The 19247-nt window shown below is 31.1% G+C and overlaps 1 long non-coding RNA gene across 10 annotated transcripts; it reads left to right on the top strand.

The window, feature by feature from the left end:
* The first annotated feature begins 866 nt into the window (after nt 1-866).
* LOC147386605 (uncharacterized) lies at nt 867-6657 on the top strand. Of its 10 annotated transcripts, none has more exons than XR_015171786.1 (5): nt 1213-3265; nt 4088-4191; nt 4856-4908; nt 5323-5391; nt 5473-5787. It is a non-coding gene; the product is annotated as an uncharacterized LOC147386605 (long non-coding RNA). The 10 variants fall into 10 exon arrangements; XR_015171789.1 differs by lacking the exon at nt 4088-4191 and having other exon boundaries at nt 5473-5579; nt 5684-5787; XR_015171782.1 differs by lacking the exon at nt 4088-4191 and adding an exon at nt 867-1206 and having other exon boundaries at nt 1313-3265; nt 5323-5787.
* The last annotated feature ends 12590 nt before the right edge of the window (nt 6658-19247 follow it).

Genomic DNA, 19247 nt, shown 5'->3' on the forward strand with positions numbered 1-19247 from the left:
TAAATTCCTCGTTGATATAGGCAATGGTCAGAATATTCCTTGAAAATTGGAATCCTTATGGTATGAAATTAGACAGATTCTTCAGACTTCCAGTGGGAGAAACAACATGTGTTCAAGGAAGGCAATCACGTTGTGGATGAATTGGCAAAATTAACAATTCTAATTGCTTTATCGTCAATTTTTTATTCTTTTGTAAACTTACCTCTAATGGCCAAAAAAATAACTTTGAAAGAGAGATAATTGGATTTGCCTCCTACTCTATTTTTAAAATTTATTCTTTGCTTGCGTGGCACAAAAAAAAGTGAGAGAGATCACAAGTAATTATTTTAAAATTGACAATCTCATTGATAAAAATTAAAACATGATGTAGTGATATCGTGGCCTAATAAATCAGATACATCATAACGCATTTAACTATGAGATCACAAGTACTTATTCTAGAAGTGAGGATCATAATAAAAGTGTTGATCTTGTTGAAAAATAATTCCCAATGTATTGAAATGGGAATTTCCCATATTCAACACATGAATAGAAAGGAATGTTTTTATCATTTAGCTATACAAATTGTCAAAATGGATATTTTTTACTACTTTGAAACTTTTGTTAAGTTATCCCCAAAACTAGTGGAGGACACATGCATTATGTAAGTTTTTTTGTTAATTACAATTAGGGCTTTCAATGGATTGGGTCTAGATCAGACCGAACCCTAATTGAATCAAGTTTTATTGGAACTCAATATTAAGACTCAGATCCGATCTATTAACAATCGAATCCGGCCCAAATCGGGACAAACACAATTTTATGTATAAGATCTAAATAAACTTCACACATCTCGACAAACATACACTATGTGAAAAACTTGAAATTTGACGAAAAAAATCGTATGGCATGAGCCGAAGAATTTTTAGAAATGTAATTCGTGGGCTTAAGGCAGTCAAATACATATTTTTTAAATTGAAAAAGAAAACAAATCTGAAGAACAAAAGAGAAGACTATACAACCTCATTAGCTTTACTCTCTCTCGATCTCTATCTAGCATCTCTTGATCTTTGCTGATCGCACATTTCTCAATCTCACATCTTTCGATCTCTCTCCATCTCCTGATCTCACATCTCTTGCGATCTCTCACATCTCTCAATCTCTCGAATATCTCTTGATCTCACATCTATCGATCTCGCAATCGCACATCTCTCGATTGTTTCATTGGTAATCTCTCTCTCTCGATCTCTCAAAGTTGAAAATGGTAGATTTTTACATGTCTCGTTATCTAGATCTTACATCTCTCTCTCTCTCTCTCTCTTGATCTCTCAAGGTTGAAAATGATGGAGTTTTAAGGGTCTCTAAAGTTTTGAGAACTCAAATTGAAGATTTTATAGCTCTAAGCTTAATTTGGTGCTTTACCGATCAAATTTTGATTTCTATCCAGTTCATCTCATCAATAGATCACCAATTTGGTGAGCAACGCAAACCTAGACACCCATAAACTTGATAGTTGTGATCCATCTCTAAAATTGGAAAACTTAATTTTTATAATATTTGCATATCCAATGTCATGGGATTATTCTTTCTCATGGAAATTAATTTAAGCGTAGATCTCCCTCTTGAGAAGGTGAGGGTCTTGCGCTTAACTAAAACTTAGAAATTATTTCTGCGTGCACAATTCTTAAGCTTTAGATGTTCTTTACTTGGGTTTCCCAAAATGGACTTGTAATGTTGTTTAATCAAATGTATATGGTCTAACTCCTTTATTGATTCTGTGTATTTGGTTCTAGTTTAGTTACTCTTTTAATTTGCTTGAGTATTCATATAGTAAGCTTGCTGACTTTGGGATGGTAAAACAATGCATGTTCTGATTAAGGTTGCATACTAGATACCATGCCGCCTTCTCATCTATTCTAAAAACCATGGATTCCAAGGCATCTCTCACATTGTACTGTTCTTTTATTTGCTCTCTATGTTCTCAAGTGCTAGTCAAGTGTGGAATGTGTATGTGAAATTAGCATAATTTAATAGGTTATGTCTTGAAATTTTTTTTGTTTGATTCTTTTCCAAATTAAACTGAACTAACCAATGCCGAATAATTGTTGAATCCAAGCTTGACTAGTATGAGAAAAAATAGTTTCAAGTTCAAACTTATAGCCCAATACGGCCTAAATTGACGACATCTCCATTATGAGAAAAAAAAATATATATCATCAAAAGCAATTCCATTTTTCTGCCAAAAACCCTTCACAACTAGCAAGCTCTTACAAAATGTACACATATTTTCAAAGTGAAATGGTCATCCAAATTGAAATCAAAATATAATAAGAGAATTATGTTTTAGGTTTCATAAGCAGGATTTGGTAATAAGATTTGCATATGACAATTTACTAAGATATTCTCATTAACTTTAGGCCCCGTGTAGAAGGCGCAACATAAATTAAAGACTAAGTAGGTCTTTGGCTGATTGAGGGGGCAAGTGGAAAACTAATCTCAACTTCCATGCTAGTTTCTTAAATATATGTCTGCTACTTTGGTCAAATCTCTTCATCTTCAATATCCAATATTTTTCCTACGCTTTGGAGAAATAATATTTTTATAATCATCTACCACTCAAAAGCATTATAAAATTTTAAATAAACTCTAGTTCTTTAAGGAAGCAAATGAACCCTTGACACGTGGATGACCAAGCAGGCAAAATGATAGGCGACAGAGTACATAAGATGCTATATGTCATGAAGTTAGTGTCCATGCAAGCATTTAACTTGGGTTAGTGGAGTAGTTTAAATAATTGAATGGCATAATAAAGAATCTGTTCTTTTTTAACTTTCCAATCCTACTAACACACCAGAAGGATCTAATAAGCTGAACCACCATTGTAATGTTAATGTTATAATGTTGTAATTTGGTTATCTAAGCTTCCAAATCATGAAAGATACAGATTTCTTAAATATTGCAAGTGCAAGCTGATTATCTAAACTTATAAACTTGAAAGATCAAATCATTCATAATATATATAAATACTTGGAACTTGGAATTATGTATACTGTTTAGTATAATCTTGAAATTATGAAAATGGCAGTAGAGTCATTATGGTTGTTTCTCACCCATAAAAGAATTACTTTTTGGCTTTGATTCAATTCAACTAAATATTTTATATCTTGTAATTTTTGTGTACTTGATTCTGACCTCATGTGGTTTCTCTTGGACTGAAAACAACAATTGGTGGGAATGAGTTTGTGGGTTCCTCAGGAAGTGAGAGGTTCATCTCTTAAATAAGAAAGTAAGTTTCTAAATAAGCCATTTATGCTTCTCTGGTTTATATTTATGGTTTTGGTATTGGATTTGTTTTATTTTGGATTTTAGAAAATTCATATTTTATTTTGACTACCCATTTTCTGATAATCTGATTGCATACCTATATTTAAAACTTAGTTTTGCTTGAATCCTGTTATGGGGGTTGTTTCAATTGTGATTGTCTTCTTATTGAGTGTGTGGATATTATTATCTTATATTTTGGAATTCTAGACTTGTTCTAATTTTGGAATCCTGAACAAAACATGTTTTTTTGAATTGCTTGGTACATGTTGGGGAATTTTTTTTCCCCAAATCTTGTACTCTGCTTTTATCTTGACTTTGATTTTTTTGAGCAAATTAACCATGTGATGTTCTACACTATTAAATGATAACTTTCATTATGTCCCATGTGCTCCAGATAGTGTAGCATTATAAAAGAAAATCTGTCTCTTTGGTGAGGTTTCTTCCAAGATCTAGGCTTCATGAAAAGGCCCTATATAGTAAAAACTTATATGCCATATAACGCTAGTTGATGGTATAGAAGTTATTGTTTCCTCATTGGAACAGAAATAATACCATTGTGTCTGTGCACTATGGAGAACGGTAGTGAACTTTTGAAAGCATTGAGTCCTAATACTTTCTTGATCAACTATGAATATTTGAATATGTTAGGTGTCTCACCTTATCGTTAAATTTTTTGAATTTGTACACATTCCAAATATATTGGTTCTTTATACAACAATGTTTAGCAGTTTAGAGAGATTAAAGATGACTACTGCTGAAAATGTTATACTGCTTCTATTGTCAGGTTGCATGACATAGTTCTTAACTATCAGGGATGGTCCTATGGGGTCCTAAGAGTTGTTGTGGTGTCAATGAAAAGCTTGCTTTTTTGAGCTTTGTTTGCTTCAGGTTGGTGTTGGACTAGTACCGATTTTTACTACAGATAGGAGGTGAAAAATAAATCCAGAAAATACCATAAGTTGACACACCAGAAAAATTATAATATGGTAGGAGTCAAAAACATGGAAAACATATCTAGATCTGGCGAAGCACTAAAATCCTTGTAATCAATTTGCAATTAGCAGAAGAAACACAACTGAAAAAAAATTAGTGTCATTGTCGAATAATTGGCATCTATCATATGCAATTGATATTGTAATTTAAAGAAAAAATGACTATCCTTATTTGAAAGCCTCACACATACTAATTCATATGTGTTTGCTTTAAAAAATAAAAGAAAATGAGTTCCAAGCACATCATCGCCCCTTGGTTGAATTGCACTATCATACTACCGTATATTCTTTGTCTAGCACCTTATTCTAATTGAATGGTTTTGAGATTATTGTCAGAGAGATGCCATCCTTTTTTAAGTTAACTTTAAAATAAGGTTAGTAATTTTTTCTCTCATAGAAGAATCGGTAGCATTAGATTTGATGGTCATTGTTCGAATTTATAGTTTTCACCTTTGCATATGGATATCATTAGGATTTGACATACCTCTAGAAATATAATTTACATAAGAGCATCCATTATTTTTGTGTGCGTGAGCATTAGTATTGCATTTTGCTTTCAGGTCTGCTTGTGGGCACAATGTATATGTAGCAAAGTCATGAAAAACATCTAAAGGTTTGACTTTGATCAATTACTTGCCTCATTTTTCTTTTTTCTATTAGTAGATTTCAATGTAAAATGCCTTCATAACCATTAGTTTGTTAATTCCCAATAAAAACACATAATTTCATTACTAGAGAATTCGATCACGAGTGGGCTTATTACTGATTTCATCAGTCTAAAAGTGGTAAGAAGAGCACAACACTTTTTAATATGGTGGCTATATTATGTTAATCTACAAAACCCAAGTTATTGAAAATGATAATAAAAAAAAAAAAGAGTATTTGGATCTTTTACCTTCAAGATTAAAATATCCATGTTTTTCTAACTTTAGGGTTCCATTTACCATCATCTTTTCATGAATTGGATAGCATGGAGGGTCAATAACAATTTTCAATGTTTTAATTAATTTTCTTTTAGCTTTTACAGTTATTTTTTACCAATGTACAAGGATTTGAGGCTTTGGACTAGAAAAAAGCTCATGCATATGTTCTTCAAGTAGGTGACATCACAATAAACATTTTAGGTATTTATTCAAGTAAATTCTTGTTCATGGTATTTTGCTAAACTTCTAAGTAGGAATGAAGTCATATGGAAGGCAACATTTTTAAAGCAGCAAAGCTTGTCTCATGGTGCATCAAACCCCAAGTTATCGAAAATGATAGAAATACTGACTGATCATTTCAGTATGTGATATGCCACCCTTGTTATTTCTCATTCATTATGGTATTTATTTGAAGGCCATGACATGGTACATGTTTTTTTTTTTCTTTATTGTTTTGATAAACAGAATTGCAAGGTATTTGGTTAAGGCAACTTTTAAAAAACAACTCTATATTTCCTATACCTGTCCTGGACAAAGCATCAAACATATTGACGGTTTACATGGAAAAATAGCTCTTCTCAATTTCTTCAAAAGGCTTATAGGATGTCTTTCATCTTTATTTTTGTTTTGTACTTCATTGGTAGAATCTGTTTGTGCATTGTCTGTAGACCATATATATACCCGTTTTGCTTTTAATGGTTGCTATATAAAGTTGTATATCTCATTTCTATACTCATATAGTAGTAATTTTCTATAAATTGTCTTAAGCACAAGTTTATTTTCTAGTGGTAGATAACCATACTCAATGCTATTGATTGGTAAGATCTTTTTCCCTTATACCTCCTCGGTTTCTTATCTTATATAAGTAGAATTTGATGTCATCTCCGGGATAGACCATCTCGATTATTTACCAAACACTAATCTACGTATCACACGTGAACGGGGTTGGAACTGATATCCTTGGTTGAAAATCAAACCCATTGAATGGTTGCAATCGTTTATGCCATCTTATTCTTTTGTGAATTCGGAAAAAGAATGCTCGAGTCCAAAAATTTTCAAGTTAGATAAGCTTTAAAATTGCAGTTGTAGTTTAGTAGGGCCTCTCTGATGTGGGTCATAGATTAATTGTCCTTATTTGTATCAATTTTTCATGCTGATTTCCTAAATTTATACTACAACATTAATAATACATGTATGTGAAAATTAACTTTTGATTTTGAAGGGAAAGTGCACACTTGGTTCAAGGTGTGTACTTTCTAGAGCGGGATCGTCAGCTGAATCAGCAAGGACCTCAAGCTCTTGCATCCCCTGGTGGGAATTCTTAAAACTATTTGGAATAGATGGAAGTGTTATTTGTGAATTAGTTGGTATTGCAATGATACGTTTAGTGTTTGATTTCTAAATATATTTTGTGGCGCCTCGCCAAACGATAACACAAAGTCTCATGTCAGATCTCGAAGTACTAGGTGACGCCTCGAAATTTCGACATGGTCTCCTCTGTTTATATTAGCATTCCAAAGCGATCTGTATCTAATAAACAACATACATTATCCTGCATATATACATACAAAATATAATACAAGCAGAAGTCTATATACATATAATAGCGTACGATAGATCAGAAAGCGGAAGGATAACCAAAATACAAGATTATACAAAACTCCCCACTCTAACAAAAGTCCTAACACTTAAGATAAAATCCATAAGACTACATGGATGAACTGACACCAGTAGAGGGTATAGCCCCAATACTTACCAGGTGACGGACACTAGTTGTCTATCTGACTCACCAGATGATCATCACTCATGTTCTATACCTACCTCTCCAGGCTCTGAATCTAAAACTAAAAAAAATTGAGAAGGAAAGAGTGGGTAACAATGGTTACCCAATAAGGAAGCAACTAATTTATGCCAATAACCTCTCCTAACATAAATGAATAAACATACTGAGTCATTTTAAAATATATAAAAGTTTTACAAAAGAAACTATGATTAGCTAGTACATATAGTCAGGGATGAGAATTAAATATTTTAAAACTCACATTAAATCATCAGCAGTACTCACTATAACATTTTTTTTATATAAATCTAATTGATCAAATGAAAACATTAAACATGCATTTCATTTTATATATCAAAATAAAACAACAGATACATAGTACACAATGGTGGAGTAGTGGAATTAGAGAGTTGGGATTCACGATTAAATCGTTCTCAGTCGGGATATGATGTTTTATAATGAATTATCAATTCATGATTTTGTGGCTGATCGTTATTTATCACACTTATGGGACCATTTATCCGGCTCAAGCTGATCGTTTGACATGACCGTAAGCAATGGGTCTCTTTTCAATGTGTCAGAACATTCGACTACTATAGATTGTTAGTGATCACTGACTAATCATCTTCGTCTATACATATCAGGCATGCGTGTGATTCCCAAATATACAAATCATTCGTATACGACCACCTTTACGTTACAAGTTCACTGGTAAATATAGAAATGAATAAATCCGGATTCCAATTGTAACTTCACTCTCGTATGCGTCCTACACTACGTATGAGTTTGATGGTCCCTACCATACATCCCAGGATAGTGCACCACTCCGGATGATATGACGCACTATCCCTTCAGGCATTCACAGATTCTTTAACAACTCACAAAATAGCTATATATATATATATTATTTTCATTTGAAAATAAAAGAGAAATTAACAATATAAGGTGGAGAATTGATATCCAATTTCCTACCATGCAACTGTGGCCACCCGGCTTAAAATAAATAATGGAATGAAAAAGTAAACAACGCCTCACACTAACAGAAAGTAAATAAACATGCAACCAGTAACATTATCCTTAGATATCCGTTCATTAACCTATACACAATACAAGAATGTAAAATGTAGAACATCACCCATCGGGTGTGACTTTGACATTTTACCATTTCATACCATTTTTTCCTTTTTTTCGATTTTTACAGTTTTTAATCTCTTAAAAAAAATATTCACTTTCTGATATTCATTAATTTAATATGAGTTCATTGAATATTAAATCATTTTTCTAACTATGAAATTTATTTTTATCAATAACATTTAAAAAGTACAAAACTTATATCAAAATGGGTCCGACCGGTGCACTCTCCCAATTGACAGAAATAACCCAATGAAATATCTTACCCACGTATAATTTGTTAGAAAATACAATAAAACATATCAAATATGCAATTTCTGGCATGAATTTAAAATAACCAATTGAATTCTATATTTTTGGAAATACATCACAAATTTTTAATAAAATCTTAAATGCAATTTTCACAATCTACAATCACTAATAGAAATTAAGAGTTCCTTACTATCTCTGTGCGAAAAGATTGAAGTGCATGGTAAAAATTGATACGATTGATGTGGAAATCGAGGTGGATCGAACTTCAAGATGATTGATTTTTGAATTTGACCCGGTAGTTTCGAAGATCTCAACGCCATCGTCCTTTCTCCCTTCTACAATAGATGATGGTTTGACCCCGGAACAAATGAAATCCGAAGTCGAAGTTACGAAACCCCCATATATATATGACTAATTTTTGACGATACAGGGTGAAAAATGCTAGAAAACGGAAGGAACTTGGATAGATTTTGTAGAGAATGAGACTGTAGACATTTCTCCATTCTACTTCTATAGTCGAAGACGGACTGTTCACGACGAATCAGAGTTTGAAAATTGGGAAGAAAAATAATTTTTTTAAAAATTTGTTGGCTGGTTTTTGGATGAATTACAATGACAATGAATAGTAAAAAAAAATTTAAATTTATTTATATAAATTTTTGGAACGAAATCGGTATTTTACCTATTATTCTGTTCGACGATAATTTGACCGTCCGGACTCCAAAAGTAACGAATGAATACTCTATTTCATTTAATTTTTCATTCCGGATCTAATGGTGTAGTTAATTTCTATAAATTCTATTCTAACAAAAATCTACATTTTTTGGTCCGATGCGACCTTAAAATTGATATCGTTTTCGTTTTTTACGATAATTCGACTTTCTGTACTTCAAAAATGACAAATAAATAATTCATTTTCTATAATTTTTTGTTAAGAATTTAATGGTATGGTAAAATTTTAACAATTCTTGTTTTAGTAAAAAGTCATTATTTTATCTTAGTCCGACTTGATAATCGATGATTTTACAATTTTTATGTTCAAACTCGCATTTGAGCGTACTTACAGGTTAAAGTATATTTTTCGATTATTTTGAATCTAATGGTGATGTCACATTTCCTAAAAAATGATCAAAAACATCCTAAAATTTTACCCTTAAGTCCCACTTTTAGGATTTTCTCAAAATTTCACTATTTATTTTCTTCGAGATACGAATCGAAAATTCGGGGTTTTACATATTTAATGTGAATTGAGTTTCCTGGGTGGTCAAGATTATGTTTCTACGAATGATCTTTGTTTTATGATTTTTTTATTACTATTTCAATTATTGTGATTGGTGAACTAGATGACCGTCTTATTGTTTATTAAACCTCTATATTTGACGGTCATAGACTATAAAAAAAAAAAAATTTGAAGCTCATCCTCCAAAAAATTAACAGTTAAGGGCTATCAAAAAAATCTACAAGAAAATATTTAACAGGCATATTTGACGGGTTGGTCCATCAAATATGAGCCTTTTTTCACATAATGATATAATATAATTTATATATTTCCTAACATATTATTGGATCATATGTGGATTTGGTTGATCCAGATCTGATCCAATAAGATATAAGATCGAAATTCTAAACATTTATCTAGACCCAAAGTTATTGGATCGGATTTTGGGTCTAATCTGATCCAATCCATTGACAGTTCTAATTTCAATACCATTGCATCAATTTTGAAACTAATGGGGTAACAGACCCTGAAAAACATGCAAATAATTCCAAACATTTTATTTAAGAGCCAACTTTTTTATGAGGCAGTCTTTGTCGTACTCTTCACACTAAACAATGAAAATCGTTCAATCATGATCTACTTGTAAAAACTCTTCAATCTATAATTTGCAGATTAACCATTCATTGATTGTTCGTACTATTCTGTCGGACAAAAAGCCTAAAAAACATCCAATGGTAAATGTTTCTTTTGGATGGTGGGGTATAATCATCCATTCCTTATCCCGAATATTGGTGGAGTTAGATAATTAAATTAAAAACCAGGATGAGAGGATGGAAGGGAGATTGTCTGTGCTCCTTTCATAAAAATACCATCTGATTTATTGTACTTATTTGGGGATCATAAAAATATCAAACTCAGGACCGGCTCAAGCATTAGGCCATTTAGGCTACCGCCTATGGCCCCACTAAGATAGAAGGCCCCCAACATTTTTTTTTTAACGTAATAAAAAAAAATTTGAACAGAGCACTTTTAGCAAAGGTATCTTGTATTAATGTTAGAATATTGGGAGAATGATTTTAAAAGACTCTCTATTGAGAATATGTACCGAATAGTCTCCTAATAAAGAATGTGGATTATTTGAGTCCCTCTTAATAAAATATTAGTCTATTAAGGATCTTTTGAAGAAATTTTTAAAGAAAAATACTTGAAATACCCTTTAACAACTTTAAAAAGTGTTGATCTAAAAATATAGGGAGTCAATTAAAAAACTCAACCAATTTATTTAGTTATTAATATTTCTATGAAAAATAAAAAATAAATATTTTATTTATTAAAAACTAAATTCAATATAATTTTATTTGACACATTTGTGTCAACTTACTAATTTTTGAGTTGAACCAATTTGATGAACATTCGAATCGAGTTTTAAAATTATGTTTTAATTATTTAAAATCATTTATATATTTTAAGAAATCTAATATTCACAAACCAAATCAATTTGATGATGATCATCCTCATTTCCATCATCATCATTGGTGGTCATCATCATCTATGTGTTTTAAAGATTATTAGTTTTTGTAAGAAAATCCAGTTTTTTTTTATTTTATCTGCAAAAGATGATCATAATTATAAAACATAGGAGTAACTCAAATATTCTCAAATAAATATATTGTCTTTTAGACTTCAAAAATCATTGAAAGGGTAATTATGGTATTTTCACTTCAAAAATCCCTTTTAAACTAATATTTGATAAATTGGGTACTAAAGAATTCATATTTTTTATTACATATTTTCAAAAAATACGTCTTTGTGGTAATTGATCCTAGAATATTTAGGAAGGATTTCCAATTTTTTTATTTTTTTATTTTGTTAAAGTAGATGTTCCTAATTTAAAAATTATTTTTTTGGCTTTTTTGCATATACAAATTTTATATAAATACTGGATTGTAATTTGTTCAAAATATAAAGGGTAAAATTGAAAATCATGCTTGTGGTCTAGCATTGGTTACCAATATCAAATATGACGGATTAGTGAACATCTTATCAAAATTTAAGTGATATTCACCTAATACTAGAATTCTACAATGGGTAGAAAATCTAGTATCTTCTTTTATAAATAGGTAGTCATCCCCTTCTTTACAAATAGATTATTCTATTATTGAAATAAAGGTTTCATCACCAAAGGTGTAGGTAGAGTTGGGATAGTATGCATATTCTTCGTAAATCAAGATTGACATCAAAGTATTTTTCGTGATTTATCGAAATGGCGAAGCCAGGTATTTTACATTTATTGTTTCAATTCAATTATTATGTTTTGTTTAAGATTAAATCTTATATCCATGAATATTATGTTTGTAGTATTTTCCCAACAATTGGTATCTGAGCCATGATGGATTTGTTCTTAAACCTTGATTACAATCTGAGTTGACCTAAATCTATTTTGGTTTAAGAAAATTTTTTCTTCAATTTTAAAGTTGTTTTATTCCAAAATAAAACTATGTTTTTTCCTTTTTCAAAGAACATTAAAAACCCTTGTTCAATTTTTGATGAAAGAATCTAAAGGATCACTTTGATTCTATTAAAAAATCGATCAAAAAAACAAACAAATTAATTATTTAAATTCACATATCTGTGATGATCGACCGGAGACCTTCATGGGCTGAACCCATGGAAACGACAGTAAGGTTCAAATCGTTTCTTTTCATTATTTATTTAAAGAAAATTTTCAAAGTAGAAATTTTCATTCTATTGTTGTCAGTTGGAGCTAAATCTAGCGGCAGAGACAAATGAAACAAAACGAACCATTTTTTTACTTTTTTGAATTTTTGATTTCAACATTTTTCGAATCCAATCGTGGATTTTTTCTTCAAATCAGACAGTTGGAAATAGTTTTCAGTGACTGTAAGTGTCACCTGACGCCGTTGATCAGACCTGTCGATCGACGAAGTAGCAACTGCATTTTGGATGGCGGGGGATAAGGTTTCATTAGTCGATATAGTCTTCTTGATGAAAAAGATGATTAACTATTGAGTTGGGCCAAGCCCGATTCAAGTTGCGTTGGGCCAAGCCCGATTTAAGATTTGGTTTGGGCCAAGTTGTTTTTTAAGTTTCTATTGGGCAAAGCCCGTTTGATCATTAGTTTGGGCTAAACCCGATTCAAATAAAACAAATGTTTTAATATTTTGTTGGGTTATGTTTGATTCAAAAATCCGACCCATTTATCCAACCCATTTGAGTCAAACTCTAACCTAGTTCAAGTCAAATTGATTCAACCGAACCGTTTCAGTTAGTTCAAAAATGAATCAGCCCATAAAAAATCATTTTTTCTTTTAAAACTTTGAAAAAATCATAACATATTCGTTTTAACTCCGATTTGGACAAAGCAAGAATCCATTTTGAATCTTTTTTCAAGATCTATTCAATAAAATAATTTATTGACAATAACATATAACAGTAAAATTTAGATAAAGTATGTACCTTTCTTGGATAATATATCTAGAATTACTTTCTTTTATATTTAATTTTTAGTTGTTATAATTATCACAAATGTTTGTACCACATTCAAAATAAGAACAATTAGAAAAGGAATGTAGATATATTAGGATATAGGTCTTATCTATAGGAGTTTAGGAAGACACTTTGAGTGATCGTTTAAGAAACGTAATAGAAATAAGATAGTAGTTTGCCTAAAGGTAACCGTTCTATGAAAGTTACGAGTTCTTGAATTTTGGACTTAGTATCTCATTAAGATCACTTTATGACACTCTTTTGCATGGAATCACAAACTTTTACCTAAAGGTGATTTAGGGGTGCTTGTGTAAATCGAATGAATAGAATAGTCACAAGTGTAAATGGGAGAGAAGGATAACCCTATTGCCTAAAAGTGTGGATAGTATCTGGATTAAACTGAAACATGAGTGGTTAGGTCTATGTGTGTACTCCAACGTAATTTTAGGGAACGTACAACATATTGAGATTTCGGCCTAAAGGTGAGTTTTGATGATACGACTTGTTTATGCCTGTATAGTGGAAAGTTTTAGCTTCAATAAAATACTCTGCAACGATTCGACTAAAACCCCTGGTACGAATTGAAATAATTGAATCTCACAGTATATATTAATGTTTGACCATATCTTATTATAACTATGGATGGATCATTGATTCAAAAGAGTCTGACAGGGATTGAACCTCTCAGTGGCTCTAATTATTCATCCTAGAGGATGAATACTGACATCTTGCGGTGATGTATGGACTTTGATTTTGTTCTTTTTGAGGACATGCCACTAGTTCCATTTTCAGATTCTACCTAGATGGTGAGTACCCATTTTACTAAATAGGAAAAGGCTAATAGATTGTCTAAGATGATCATTCGAGCATTTATAAGTAAGACTCTTCGATGTGGTATTTAAACCATAGATACAACTAAAGAACTATTATATATTATCAAGAAATAGTTTGTGGGAACAAAGAGATCTGTTCATTATGAGTATTTGGGTCAATTAATGAATCTAAAATATAGTGGTAATGGAAATGTGCAGAAACACATTATTAAGATTTTTAAGCTTGTCATTGGTCTTCTTGAGTAGGGGATTAATTTTGAAGATGATCTTCAGGTTCACATGGCAATTTTATCTCTGCCTAAGTCTTATGTCACTTTTACAGTCAATTATAGTGCACAAGAAACTAAATAGGATCTGAATCAGCTGATTTTCCTTTATGTCACTAAGGAGACAAGATTGAGAGGTTGGAAGGTTGAGTCAGCATAGTTGACAATTCACACAAGTAGCAAGAAAATTTTCAAGAATAAGGATTTCAAAAAAGGCGGCAATAAAAACTTCAAACAAGGAAAGGGATTCAAAGGTTTCAAGAATCAGAAAAAAAAAATCAAGAAAAAAATAGAAGCTGGGAAAACATGTAATGAAGAATTTTGGTTCTACAAGAAGAAAGGACACTGAAATGGGATTGCTTTGCTTATAAAAATTTTTTGAAAAAGAATCTAAGAGATACTAATTCAGTTTTAATTTGTCATGAATCAAATTTAGTTAATGTTCCTTCAAACTCATGATAGATTATTCAGGTGCATCTGTGTATATTTCTCATTCTTTATAGGGGTTCGTAAGTAGGAAAAACTTCAGACAAGAGGATAAAATTTTTCTTAGGAATGCAAAGGCATTGCAGGTTGAGGCTGTTGGAGCTTATCACCTCATTCTTGATATAAGACATTCCTTGATATTAGAGGACACTTTTTACATCCCATTTTTTAGACGAAACATTATTTTCATTTCTAGATTAGATATTGTTGGTTACAATTTTACTTTTCGTGAAAATAAGATACACGGTCATTATCATGATGACATTGTTGGACATAAAGTTTTATTAGATGGTCTTTATCAATTATCTTTGGATAGTACGTTTGTTTTTTCTTCATTATGCTTATCTGTTGATTCGTGTATTCCGGGGTCTAAGAGTTCAAGTTCAACAAAAAACTCTTTTATATTATGACATTTGAGATTATGTCATATTTCCAAGAAAATACTAGAATTTTTAGTTAAGGAAGGAATTTTAGGCCCTCTAGATTTTTAGATTTTAATGTCTGTGTAGATTGCCTTAAGGATAAGATGATTAAGCAACGGAAGCTTGAAGCTACTAAAGTAATTGATTTGCTGGGGTTAGTTCATATAGATATTTGTTGTCCTTTTTCGATTATTTCTCGAGGCGGTTAATGTTATTTTATTACTATCATCGACGATTATTCTAGATTTTCCTATTTATAGTTGATCCACTATAAAGATGAAGCATTAGAAATTTTCAAAATCTATTAAGTAGAAATTGAGAAGTAATTGGATAAGAAGATCAAAGTTGTTAGATCTAGTACAGGTAGAAAGTATTATGGGAAGATAGATAATGATAGTGTAAACCATGGGAAGTTTGTGGAATATTTGAGGGAACAAGGCATAGTCCTCAACAAACCACACGTAGAACACCTGAGCAAAATGGGCTTGCTGAAAGAAGAAATCGAACTTATCAAAAAGTTGTTTGCAATATAATGAGTTGCTTAGACTTATCAAAAAACTTTTGGGGTGAAGCCTTAAAGACGGTAGTTTACATTCTCAATAAAGTTCACTGCAAAGTAGCTCCAGAAACTCCTTTCAAGTTATGGACTAGTAGGAAACCAAGCCTTGGCTATTTTCATGTTTGGAGGTGTCTTTCCTAGACAAAGTTGTACAATCCAAATAAGAAAAAACTTGATCTTCGAACAACAACTTGTCACTTTCTTAGTTATCCCGAGAAGTCAAAGGATTATAGATTTTTCTGTTTGTCAAGACATATGGAGATTGTTGAAACCAATCGTGCTAGGTTTCTTGAATATAACTAAAATAGTAGGAATGAAAAGTGGAAAAATGTTATATTTGAAAAGAAACATAATGATCCACCAATATGTTTTATTCTATAACATTTACCTCATTTGGTGGCTTCACATGTCTGTACAGTCATTGAAGAAGAAGATGCAACAATCCAACCAAAATCTAATCCTCAAGCGATGGTGGCTCCTATTACACAACCAATCATTCATATTAGAAGATTTACTCGAGAACATAGACCCACTATTACAGATGATTATGAGGTATACTTTCAAGAAGAAGATGTTATCAAAGGTGTTGTAGATGATCTTTCAACATTCAAAGATGTCATGGACTCAAATGAATCTCAATTCTGATAGGAAGCAATAAAAGAAAAATTGAGATCTATGGAAAAGAATGAAGTATAGGAACTAACGACACTTCCAAAAGGCCGTAAGATAATAGAATGTAAATGAGTTTTCAAAATTAAAAAAGATTCAAAAGATAAGGTCGAGAGATTTAAAACGAGACTTATGACGAAAGGTTTCAAGCAAAAGCCAAGTATTGATTTCAATGAGGCTTATTCCCCAATTTCTTATAAAAATTCATTGAGAATCATCTTGGTGATAGTTGAGTACTATGATTTAAATTTACATCAGATGGATGTAAAAATAACGTTTCTGAATGGTAAACTGGAGGAGGAGATTTATATGGCACAACATAATGGTTTTAAAGTTTATAAAAAAGAACATATTGTTTACAAGTTGGAAAGAGCAATCTATAGCTTGTAACAAGCATTAAGATAGTGGTATTTGAAATTTGATCAAGTGGTGATCGAATACAGATTTAAAGAAAATGTTGTCGATAAATGCATATATCTCAAGATGAGTAGGAGTCGATTTATCATTATTGTGCCATATGTTGATAATATATTATTGGCAAGTAATGATATTCATCTCTTGTATTATACAAAGTATTTTTTGTCACAAAGTTTTAACATGAAGGATATGGGGGATAATCAATATGTTCTAGGGATTAAAATTCACAGAGATAGACAAGCTGGGTTTTTAGATTTGTCACATAGGGTATATATTGAAAATGTGCTCAAAAGATATGGTATGGATAAATGTGCCCCTGGTGAGACTCCTATGGTAAAAAGAGATGTATTCAACCAAGATTAGTGTCCCAAGAACAAGTTTGAGAAAATGGAGGTTGATGCATTAGAATATGTCTCAATAGTTGGTAGTTTTATATATGTAATGATTTGCATCCGACCCGATATTAGTTACATCATTGGTATGCTTGAGAGATATCAACAAAATCCCAGTATTGCTCATTAGAGAGTAGTAAAGAAAGTACGCTATGAGGATCATGCTGGCTGTCTTGATAGCTTGAAGTCTACTTCAAGTTATATTTTCATGTTTGAGCATAGAGCTATCTCATGGAAAAGTTCAAAACAGACCATTTTGACAGATTCAACCATGTATTCAGAGTTCATTGGATGCTACGAAGCAACCCGTCAAGCAATTTGGTTAAATAATTTTATCGGTGAATTATATATCGTGGATTTCATTGATAGACTTATTATTATTTATTGTGATAATAAGGCAACTATTGAATTTACAAAGAATGAAAGAGTGACTAGAGGAAACAAGCACATCGAAATAAAATATCTTTTAGTATGTGAAAAGATTCGTGAATGATTGATCGAGATTACCAAGATAGATTCTAGTAATATGATAGTTAATCTTATCACAAAAAGACTCCCACAAAAGATTTTCAAGGAACATGTAACTTGTATAGGAGTTATCATGTCATTTGTTCAAGTTATTTAAGTATTAAGTTTCTTTTATGTTTATTTTGATTTATTTATACTCCTGATAGACTATTTATTGATATTTAAGTAAATTGAATATGACTAGTTATTATTTTTGCATTATTGTATACACATGTTATCTTTGCTTATGAGTAGATGTACTCGTAAAGTATTGAAAATGCTTAGGCTATACGTGATTTGGTATCACATTAATGAAGTCTTCATTTTGGATAAAATGTTGATGGGACATCACATGATTGGTTACCAGTCAAATATTAGAATGACATACGATAAGTATGAAGTTGGACACTTAGGGAATATATATATATATACACTACATTGATGAGTATACATTGCTCTAATACCATAAAGAAAGTTCATGTAAAGGTAAACTCCTGAATTCATTAATGATACTAGTTTTGAGACTATGGAATTGTCTTAAGACCAACAAATGAGCACTTTGTCCCATTCATGATCCATGATTAGTGGTATCTTTGAATGAAGGTGATAGTTAAAGATTATCTGAATTATTTTGAGTAATTATTGTTTTAAATAGTGCACTCGATTATTCAAAAGACAACAATCCAAAGAGTCATTTTAAACTAAAGGTATATGTGAAGGCCAAGTGGGAGATTATTGGAATATTATTATTATTTTCTTAATTAAAATTATTTTATGACATTTTTACATATACAAATTTTATATAAATACTAGATTATAATTTGTTCAAAACATAAAGGGTAAAATTGAAAATTATGTTTGTGGTTTGGCATTGGTTACCAACATCAAATATGATGGGTTAGTGAACATCTTATCAAAATTTAAGTCGTATTCACCTAATACTAGAATTGTACGATGGGTAAAAAATCTAGTATCATTTTTTATAAATAAGTGGTCGTCCTCTCCTCTCTCGAACAGATTATTCTATTATTGAGATAGAGGTTCCCATCACCAAGGGTATAAGCAGAGTTGGGGTAATACATATATTCTTCGTAGATCAAGATCGACATCAAAGTATTCTTCACGGATTATCGAAATAACGAATTCAGGTATTTTACGTTTATTATTTCAATTCAATTATTATGTTTCGTTCAAGATCAAATCCTAGATCTATGAATATTATGTTTTTAGTATATTCCCAACAATAAGATATCCTAAATGGCTAAATTCATAATCCAGCTTAAGACCCCCAAAAATGTTGACTTTAATTGAGTAGCACATTGGAAATAAGTAATTACAATCCCCCCCCCCCCACACAAACTCTCCTATTTCCGAAGATTTCTTAATTTGTTCATAACAAATAATTAACCACCTAATTATTTTCTCTTTCTTTTTCATTTCTAGTTTATTTTTTCAATTAAAATTTAAAAAAAATAATAAATGAAACACCACCCACTTTGGACACTTCCTCAAAAAATATTATAAATTTTAAATAAAAAATTTACTAAATTTCTTTAAAGAATAAAAAAAATGACATTTACAAACGTCCT

The sequence above is a fragment of the Akebia trifoliata genome, chromosome 14 (genome assembly GCF_017979445.1).
Source record: "Akebia trifoliata isolate Shusen 1 chromosome 14, ASM1797944v1, whole genome shotgun sequence".
Taxonomy (NCBI): domain Eukaryota; kingdom Viridiplantae; phylum Streptophyta; class Magnoliopsida; order Ranunculales; family Lardizabalaceae; genus Akebia; species Akebia trifoliata.